Genomic DNA, 10901 nt, shown 5'->3' with positions numbered 1-10901 from the left:
AAATGGTGCAACAGCAGCGTCATTCCTTCATGGCCGCCAAGGCGAAATTGAGGGGTCTTAAGCTCCAATATTCCCTGTTGTATCCGGCACGCCTGAGGGTGATTTTTCAATCGCGGACATTGTTTTTTGATACGCCGGAAGACCTCTTCAAATGGACAGATGAAACAGTGCGGGTTAGACCAAACTCGCAACCGGGGCTCAATCCGGGCTCTCCAGAGGGCTCACCACGGGCTCAGCAGGACCAGACGTCGAGGAGGAGGGGCCGAACCAAGCGATCCAAATCGCGCAGACGTGCGGCCTCAGTTGATGGCACGCAGACCAGTGGCAGGACCGAAGACTCCGAACAATCTGGGACAGACCACTGAAACATTCCAAGGCCCTGCCTTTCCATCTCTACTGTCACGGCTGTGACTTCTGATTGGACTCATCGAGTCGTCTGGGCCTTGATGACTGCCCGGCACTGTTGCCGCCATGGGGCAGTACTTTGTCTGTCCTCTAATTGAGAATGGGGCTGTGGGGTGGGGGGTTGGGGACTACGTGATGGTGGCTACCACTCTCCCTCTAGAGAGAGAGACTCTGTGGGAGGGGGAGTAAGCTTCTTGTTCCGGTTGGGAATGTTGGGATCCATTGGTATGGGTGGGCCCGGGCCCTATGTTCTGGTCTCGGGACCACCCATGCCGCGACAGGTACTTCAAGGTTCTTTGAGGTATAGGGTTGGGGGTGGCGGGATGAGGGCGGTCGGGGTTAGGGCCGCTGAGTTGGGGACGGGGACTGTTTGGGGTTGCGGGACCGTGGGGTTGGGGACCGTTGTCCTTGGGGTGGACAGGGCTATGCATGTGTGGGTTGCTACGATGTTCCATATGATGTGTGGTGGGTGGCGCGGGAGTGAAGTGCTCGGGTGTTGGATCTTACTGGACCATGGCTGAACCGGTTCGTAGACTTCCTGTAGATACTATACGAGTGATTACGTGGAATGTCAGGGGGCTTTTGGATAAAATCAAACGTGGGGCTGTGTTACGCTGGGGGAAAAATGAGGCTGCAGATGTCCTTTTACTTCAAGAAACACACATGATGGGTACAAAGGCTCTGGGCCTACAGAGATTTGGATATCAACAGGTCTTCCATGCCGGGTTCTCCAGGGGGTCCAGGGGAGTCGCCATATTGCTTCACCGCAGGGTGGCTTATATCCACGAGAAGCAGTGGGTTGATCCTCAGGGTCGTTACCTGTTTATTAAGGGCAAGGTGGGTACGGAGTCGGTGGTGTTTGGCAGTGTTTACGCCCCCCCCCACTCCAGTGGGCCTTAGCCGAGAGACTGTTTGCTGTATGGGAGGACATCTCGGGACCCTTAGCAGTGATTGGGGGAGATTGGAATGATGTGCTGAATGTAAGCGTGGATCGCCAGAGGCGTCTAGGGGGAACTGAGCTCCCGCCCCCCTCCCCTTCGCCCTCCAGACTGCGTGCAATGAGTGAGGGGTTGGGCTGGGTTGATGTGTGGCGACATATGCACCCCACGGCCCGGGACTATACTTATGTCTCGGCTGTACACGGCTCCTTTTCGAGGCTCGACTGTGTGTTTGTGCCTCGGGACTATTTGAGCAGGGTGAAGGGCGCGGACATCTTACCGAGAGGCCTGTCCGACCATTCCCCCGTCTCGATTGGACTGGAACTCCTCCGGAAAAGACAGCCGTTTCGATGGAGGATGTCCTCGTGGCATCTCCTTCAGCCGCCATATGCTAATCATTTACGTGAAACGATTGACCATTTCTGGCGGGAAAATCTAGTGGAGGGTGCTGATGTGGAGATGGTGTGGGAGGCCATGAAGCCTACTATACGGGGAGCAGATATTGCATGGTGCTCGGCGGCCCGTCGGAAGCGTCGAGAGCAGGTTGCAGAGGCGGCTGTACGGGTAACGGCTCTGGAGCGAAAAAGTCGTGAGGGTGGTGATGCCATCGGGCTACGCCTGCTGCTACAAGCACAGCAAACCTACGGGTCCCTCCTGATGGATGAGGCCAAGCAGGCGTGGCTGGCCACCAGAAGTAGGATATATCAATGGGGGGACAAGTCCTGCTCCATGCTGCATAGATTGTGCCAACAACACTTTCAACCCCTCCTACTGCCCGGTCTCACGACTGATGGTGGGGAGGTTATAACCGATCCACATGAATTGGCTACGAGTTTTGCCGTGTACTACTCCACCCAGTATGCCCCGCGTGACCGGTTGTCGGATGGCGACTTGGCCCGATTCCTTGAGGAGCTGCCGCCCGTGCCGATATCTGATGAGACTAAGACGGCCCTGGATGCTCCCCTCACAGCTGAGGAGTTGGGAGATGCTTTAGGGCAACTTAACACTGGCAAGGCCCCCGGCCCAAATGGCTATCCTAGCGAATTTTTCAAGAAATTCCATGTTCAGCTTGGATCTTATTATCGCCGGGCGCTGGAAGCGGCGCGTACCAGAGGGGTGTTGCCCCCAGATTGGCGGCATGCCGAAATAGTGGTCTTCCTGAAGCCGGGCAGACCCCCAGACAGTCATGACTCATATAGGCCCATCTCCTTGATTAATGTGGAGGCCAAGATTTTGGCCAAGGCCCTGGCGAACCGCCTAGCTCCTCTTATCGCCGACCTGGTCCATCCTGATCAGGCAGGTTTCATGCCACACAGGGCGACGCGACATAACATCCGTCGCGCTCAGGCGGCGATTGACGCGGCTGAGACTCTGGGGGACCAGGCGGCGCTGTTGCTGGCCGACATTAACAAGGCCTTTGACTCTGTCAGCTGGTCGTACCTGTTTGCCTTGCTGCGCGGCCTTAACTTGGGCCCAGTCTTTCTGTCATACGTCCGGCTCCTCTACACCGACATCACGGCCTCGGTGCGGGTCGCCGGGGCTGTGTCCGAAACGTTCCATATCGGCCGCGGGACCAGACAGGGTTGCCCTCTTTCCCCCTACCTGTTCGCACTGGCCATGGAGCCCCTAGCTGCCAGAGTGCGCCAGGATGCGCTGATACAGGGCTTTCAATGGACTGCCACTCTGTCTGACAAAATAGCCCTGTATGCGGATGACGTCCTCTTTTTTCTTACCGGCTTGCAGCGCTCGGGCCCGCGTGTCCTGGAGGTGATGCAACAATTTGGGGAGGCCTCGGGCCTCTATCTGAACCTTCATAAATCCACATTGTGGGTGCTAGGAGGGGGCGCCTTGGCGGACCCCTGGGCCTCAGGGCTGCGGGTGGCTACGACCGGGCTGAAATATCTCGGCGTGTTTCTGTCGGCCTCGGCAGCCACTGCTTGGGATCATAATCTCATACCAGTCTGGGAGAAGGTACAGTCGGACGTTAAGACTTGGTCTCGGATGCCCCTGTCCATCTTTGGCCGCTCTGCCATTTTTAAGATGGTGGCGCTACCACGCCTCTTGTATCAGCTGCAGAACCACCCATATCCCGTCCCACCTCAGTGGTTTCGACAGGTCAACTCTCTGCTGGGCCGCTTCCTGTGGGCCGGAGGGGCCGCCAGGGTTGCGTTACGTACGTGCTTTTTGTCCACCTACGGTGGGGGCTTGGCCACGTCGGATCTGCAGTCCTACTATCAAGCCGCACACCTCCTCATCCTAAACGACTGGTGGTATAGCAATGGCGAAGACCCAGCCTACGCCCTGGAACGTGCCTTGATGGGCGACAACTCGCTCCACACCATCCTCTATTCACCCCGGTTGCGTCGATCTCTACCGAGGGTTACACAGCTTGTCTTTGCGGTGTGGCGGCAGGCCCTGCGACGCATGGGCTGGTGGGGCAGACTGACCGCGGAGACGCCCTTGTGGCGTAACGGCTTGTTACCGGAACTGTCTAAGCTGTCAGGTTTTGATGGCTGGGACGCAATTGGTATTTCACAACTAGGCCAAGTGATGTCTGGCACAGCCCTCAAATCCTTTCAGGCCCTTAGCGCCGAGTTTGACATGCCCCAATCTCAATTTTTTCGATATTTGCAATTCCGGCATGCGCTGCTGCCCAGTCTCACCGGCATCGACTCCCTTCCTGACTTCAGCCCGATTGAAGCTAAGGTATTCATGGGCGATCTGGGAGACAAAAAAGTTTCACGCATTTACCAGACAATGGTCATCCATTGCTCCTCCACCCTCCTTCCACTGAAGGCGGCCTGGGAGGTGGACGTGGGTCAGCTGGATGAGGATGATTGGCGTGAGGCCTTGGAATCCCCGAGGGGTGCGGCCATTGCCGTCCGATTCCGTTTAATCCAATTCAAAATCCTGCACAGAGCCTACTATACCCGCGAGCGTTTGTGGAAGGCGAGACTGATAGAGTCCCCGGACTGTCTGAGATGCGGGCTGGAGAGGGGTACGTTGATCCACACGTTGTGGTCGTGTCCTAGATTGGTTGGCTTCTGGAGAGGTGTATGGGACTGCTTGTCGGAAGTGTTGGGATGGACCCTCCCTCGTACCCACCGTCTGGGGCTGTTACATATTCTAGAGGGGGTTGGTGGCAATGTGTACAAGAGACACTTGCTCCTCCTGGGGCTGGTGGTGGCCAAGAGAGACCTAGCCCGAGTATGGAAGGATGTGAGACCCCCCCCCCTGTGTGCGTGGAAGGCTGGCATGGACTTCTGCATGGGTCTAGAACGACCGATCTTTGAGGCCCGAGGGTGCCCCCGTAAGCACTTTAAGATATGGAAGAGTTGGGCGGACTACAGGGACCTGTTGCTAGACCCCCCCAGTGGAACCAGAGGAAGATCTTTAACTCCCTGTGGCCGGACGGCCCCGTTTCCCCCCCCCCACACACACACTTACCACTTTGGAAATTTTCATCGACACCGTCCATGCACACATGCATAGGGTTAGGGTGGGATCCAGGGGAGGGATCCGGGAGTTGGGGATGAGTGGATAATTTAGTGTTAAAGACAGAGATGATCGTTTCTTATAACCTTGTGCTGCAATGATTGTTGACTGAATACTCAATTCTATTTTCTTGATTGTATCGGAATGTCTGATGGTACCTTCCCGATTGTGGGGGTCCGTCTTATTACATATGCTCATCTTTGTCAATAAACTTGTTGTGAAAAAAAAAAGAAAAATATATTGCTGCTGCCCAGGAGGAACTGCCATGAGGGCTTGCCTCCCTGGGCCCTGCATTGCCTCCTTGATTGCTGAGGACTTTTGCTTTTGGAGCTATGGCTCCCTGCTCTCCGTGAGTGCTATATTTTTTAATTCTTTCCTGGAGGAAGAACGTGTTATTTTTAATATAACCTTGTGTGGAGATCCTTTTGTGATGTACGTAGTATGTTGTTGCTGTGTGGGTTGCGCAAATGCTTTACACATGGCCTCCGGGATAAGCCTGACTGCTCTTTCCAAGCTACCAAGGGGGTGAACAGGCGTTATCTTTGACGTGTAACTCCCTTGCCCTGACTAGAGTGGTAGTTTCTTCCTAGATAAGGCTAAAGTCCTAGCCAACCAGAAATCCCATTTCTAACAAGTCTCATCTATGGGCTCGATTGATAGCCACCAGCCGGTTGGCGTCACGTGTAGGGAGCCTTCACTAAATATTCAGTGATGAGAAAATAGTCGTATGTCTTCCGGGAGCAGCGCGCGTCCGTCTGACAGCTTCTTAAATGAGTTAAGGCAAACGTAAGACATTAAGTCAGATACCATGGTAAGGTAGAAAAAGACAAAAAGCACACACTTCTTGGCAGCAGGGATATCAAGGTATATCATTGGCTGTGATGAAATCTCTATTATAAATGCTGCAATCTTCCAACAGATGCTTGAACCACCCCTAGGAATGCGGCAAAGATAACTTAACAAACAGCAAAGTAAAGACAGGAGTTAGAACTTCAGTTGATCCAGTGTGAACAGGAAAGTATTGTCAAGAAGAGGGTGAATGGAGTTGCATTTGTTATATACTTCCTGAAGTGTTACCTTTATTACATACATCTTGAAGAGTTTCCTTTGTTATATACTTCCTGAAGAGTTACCGTTTTTATACACTTCGTAAAACTGAAGTGACTGTAGCATATCCTGATCAATCTCTTTTTCCACAATGTCTTCTTGTTTAAATGAAATCTTGACTATGTGCGTCTTCCTAAAGCTATACCTCTAGCGAATGGGTGCTCCGTGAGTGCCCTTTCTTAACTAAGTTATCACCTCCTTTTCTGAATTAAGATGTGGCATGTTCAATAGAACATTTAGTTACATATCTGTGTATGGTGAAATATCTCTTGGTTACTTTAAAAAATGGTAAAGAAGAGATGTCTTTTACAAATAGTTAAATATTGTGTATTTACTTTCTCTTACATTTCTATTTAGTGATAAATCTCTTTACATCCAACAGGATCCAGCCTTGAATGCACAAATGATTATGAATAATGACAATAATCGTGTAAATCTGCAAAGAAAACGTCAGGACAAAATGAGCTCCAATATTCGGGTAAAGAGCTGCACATTCAGAGACTGAGAAACCGGAACATAACCTGATAGATCCTGGAAGAAGCAGTCAAGAGCAATTCAGTGGATTTAAGAGTCTGAGCTGTGCACGCAACAGGACTAAGAAATGACCTCTAGAAAATGAACGCAACAACAATAACTAACCACTGCCTGTATAAACAAGTCTCCAAGCTATGATCATTCAATCGATGTGAGGAGGATACAGCATTGCTCTGTTTCCTGTAATGATGGCAGACCACCATTCAGTGCGCTAGGTATATTGTAAACTATTTCTGGCTAAACCACAGGAACAATAGAAAGGACAATGGAGTGGAGCCAGACAACTGAAGGGTAAAGGAAAAAGAGGGTCTCTGATCTACAAGACTGTCACAATTTGCATCGACCTGAGGGAAGACTATATTCACTTGTAAATATGCAAAACCATCCCGCAATCTAAAGACATGACCACATACAAAGAAGCTTTACTTGCCACAATTATAATATATGTAGTTGGTGAGTCTCGTATTCCGTTGTAAAATCTGAAATCAAGCATCCAAAATACCACACACATACAGGGAATGTGAGAATAACACCAGTTATTTATCAACCATGTTAGCTCTTCAGGAAACAAAGTCATGGAATGCAGACAAATATAAATCCGACCCAGAGACACTAACCAAGAAAGAAAAATCATACACAAGCAGTAGGAGCTTTAGTTTGTCATCACTACTAAGAGCCATCAGCAAACACACACAGGAGAAGCAACATGCAATTGCAATGAATGTGTGAAGAACTTTAGTCAATTAGCACTCCTAAAAGACCATCAGCGGACACACATGGGGGAAAAACCATACCATTGCACTGAATGTGTAAAGAGTTTCAGTCATTTATCACAACTCCAAGTTCATCAGCGAACACACACAGGGGAAAAACCATACCATTGCAATGAATGTGTGAAGAAATTCAGTCAGTTATCAAATCTACAAACACATTTGCGAACACACACTGGGGAAAACCCATACAATTGCAGTGAATGTTTGAAGAAATTCAGTCTCTTATCAAATCTACAAAAACATTTGCGAACACACACTGGGGAAAAACCATACCATTGCAATGAAGTAGTTTTAGTGATTCCTCATCTCTCAGGATTCATCACCGAACACACACAGGAGAAAAGCCATTCCAATGCAGTGAATGTGTGATGAGATTCAGTCAGTTATCGTGTCTCCAAAAACATCAGCGAACACACACAGGGGACAAACCATACCATTGCACTGAATGTGTGAAGAGCTTCTGTCGGTTATCATACCTCCAACTACATCAGCGAACACATACTGGGGAAAAACCATACCATTGCACTGAATGTGACAAGAGCTTCAGTGATTTATCACACCTACAAAGACATCAGCGAACACATACTGGGGAAAAACCATACCATTGCACTGAATGTGTGAAGAGCTTCAGTCAGTTATCACACCTACAAAGACATCAGCGAACACACACAGTGGAGAAACCAGTTAATGTGTGAAGAACTTCAGTCTTTTATCACATCTCAAAATACATCAGCGATCGCACACAGGAGAGAAACCATTCCATTGCAGCGAATGTGGAAGTAGTTTTAAAGAATCTTCAAAATTAAGGAATCATCAGCGAATACACACTGGATAAAAGCCATTCAAGTACAGTGAGTGTGTGAAGTGCTTTAGTCAATTATCAGACCTACAAAGACATCAACGAACACACACAGGTGAAAAACCCTACCACTGCACTAAATGTGGAAGTAGTTTTAGTGACCCCTCAACATTAAGAAATCATCAGCAAACACGTTTAGGGGAAAAGTCATTCAAGAGCACTGAATGTGCAAAGAGCTTTAGTCGATTATCAATTCTACGAGGACATCAGCAAAAACATACAGGGGAGAAACCATACCATTGCAGTGAATTTGGAAGTAGTTGTGGAAAGGATTTTCAGCTAACTACAGGGATTAGTGATTAAACCTATAAACACAACACGCTTGAATAAGTTTAACAAGCACAGCCTGGAGAATATTTGTAGCTGGTTTTGGTGTCCGGCCATTATGTACAACAACCGCTTTAATGACAGCTGCTAGAGAACAATGTCCAAAGGCACAAGAAGACAAAGTAGGAAAATGTGACCTGTAACTCTGAGAGTTAATGCTTGCAGTGTAGAACATTTATCTCCAATGTCCTGGCACGGGAAAAAATGATGCTCATTTCGATCATCACATACATATGTAAAAGCACCCACTATAGTGGCACATCCCCTGAGGTGTCCAATATCAAGCTGGACCCATGGGAAATTTGCTGGCTCACCACTGACTATGTAAATGATTCACGGTGAGATTAATTGTATATGAAAATATTTTAGATGTTTCTTATTTACAGAGAATCACCCAACCAGCTCCTAATTGGTGAAAGGACAGAATGCGTGCATGATGGCAAAATTATTGATCAGAGAGAGCTGTTGAAAAGTTTAGTTCTGAAGAGGTCTCTGAAAGCTTGAGGGTTAGGTGAAAATTGAATCTTGAGCAGTACTCGAGAGTCCAGAACTATCGACTCCCTGCTTTACATTTCTTGTACCATGGCACTGGAAAATAAATCTGGATTCAGAAATAAAGGAACACAAAAGATAATACTGCCTTCCACCAAGGTCATTTTAACAAAGTGCTGAGTCCGGGAAGTTCTTCCTGCTGCCAACCATCATCGCCACCACCACACAGCCAGTGAGGAACAGCAACGAGACTGCTCTTCAGCACACCCATCCTTATATATAACACACTACAGGGATTTGCTCCAGGGTCAAACTCACTTTACTTTCACGTTAACAGCAACAAGTTCTAACCTGAACAAATTATATTTAGGAAGAAGTGGTTTGTACAGCCATTTGTGGCATAATCCATTTGGAACCCAATACTTTATAAATCTGTATTAATGATACATAACCAAACACCCAAACACCACCTATGTATGGACATCCAAGAGCCTTTAAAAACCACACTACAGAGGTGTGTACCAGGATCAAATTTAATTTACTTTAACGTTAACATGAACTAAATTATGATACAGCAAGGACATGTTGCTATGAAATGTACACAATGATGACTAGATTTGGCATATTACTAACAAATGTATGTTTTTTGATATGTAATAAAAAAAATTATTTGCAAGGAGCCTAGTTCATTTGGCAATAGAGGGGTCAAATCTCGATAGCATGACTGCTTTCAGCAGGGAGTCTGTCGCAGGTGGTATCAGAGGGGACTATTCTCCCCAGTGTGCCTTCTCTCAGAGTGGGAGGCGGTTCTTTGCTTGCGATGGTACCACATCTGCGTTAATGAAGAGAGAAGTGCTACCTGTAATACTGAGATCTGGCCTTCACTCCTGTGTTGGGAATATAAGTCAGTCGTTTTTACCCAATAAATACCAGATTTATTTTGGAAAACGAAAAATATGTGTGTTGTTAATAATCCATAAAAATGCTACAGAATGCTGAGTACTTTTTTTTTAAAACATATTTTTATTGGCATTTATAGTTTACAGTGACAAATAGTGAAAGGATACATTCAGTTGGACTGCATGTTTCGTCTCTTATATCATAGTATAGCGCTATCTATAAATGAGTTTTTTCGATAGACATTTTGTGAACATTGGGATCTGGGCTAAGTGGTTGCCATGTAGAAAACGGATATAGAAACTGGGGAATGATTCATGGAATTTCTGGGTACAGACATCAGGTGTGGTGTCAGGGCATTATGTGTCTCACTAATCGATGCATCTGTGTGCTGTTGGAGATGTGGGGGAGATTGAAGTCGGTCTGGTTCCAACATCTGGCCGTCCAGTGTGACGTGGTGTGTGTTGCTATTGACAGTCAGCATTATGATTGTGCTATCGGGGGAGATCCGGTGTGTGCATTTGTGGTCTGAACTTGTGATTGTGGGTCCGTCGGTGTGTGTGTGTGCGCGGCCACCCGGATCCTCACCGAGTGATGATTGCTTGAAGCGGTATAGTAATAGGGCCCACTGCAGCCCATTTGTGTATTGCTCCCACCCATGCCGCGAGCGGGGGACCTGTGGGGGATCGCCAATGAATGGTTACACTCTGCTTAGCTAGTAAAACGGCTAGTGAAAAAAATCGAAGATACACTTTGTATTGTTTCAGTTTCTGGAAAATACCTAGCGCGCTGGCTTCCCAGGTGTTCAAGTATGTAAGTCCTGTGAGGTCTCTAAGGGAGTCATGAATGTTTTGCCAATAGGATCGAATTGTGGGGCAACTGCAGAACATATGAGGAAAATATGCTTCCTGTGATTGGCATCTAGGGCAAAGGAACTGTGTGTCTGGATAATATATTTGAAGGCGTGCCGGCGTCAGATACCCTCTATGGAGGATGTAGAATTGTATATTTTTAAAGCGTGTGTTCTAGACACCTTCTTGGGGTATTCCAGAGCCCTCTCCCATTCTTTCTCAT

The 10901-nt window shown here is 48.1% G+C and overlaps 1 pseudogene; it reads left to right on the top strand.

Annotated features, from left to right (window-relative positions):
• The first annotated feature begins 918 nt into the window (after positions 1-918).
• On the top strand, positions 919-9606 carry LOC144805499 (uncharacterized; annotated as a pseudogene).
• Positions 9607-10901: the final 1295 nt, after the last annotated feature.

This window comes from Lissotriton helveticus, chromosome 1_2 (assembly GCF_964261635.1).
Source record: "Lissotriton helveticus chromosome 1_2, aLisHel1.1, whole genome shotgun sequence".
Classification (NCBI taxonomy): domain Eukaryota; kingdom Metazoa; phylum Chordata; class Amphibia; order Caudata; family Salamandridae; genus Lissotriton; species Lissotriton helveticus.
The sequence above is the reverse complement of the archived record's forward strand: the minus strand, read 5'-3'. Positions and strand labels throughout refer to the sequence as shown.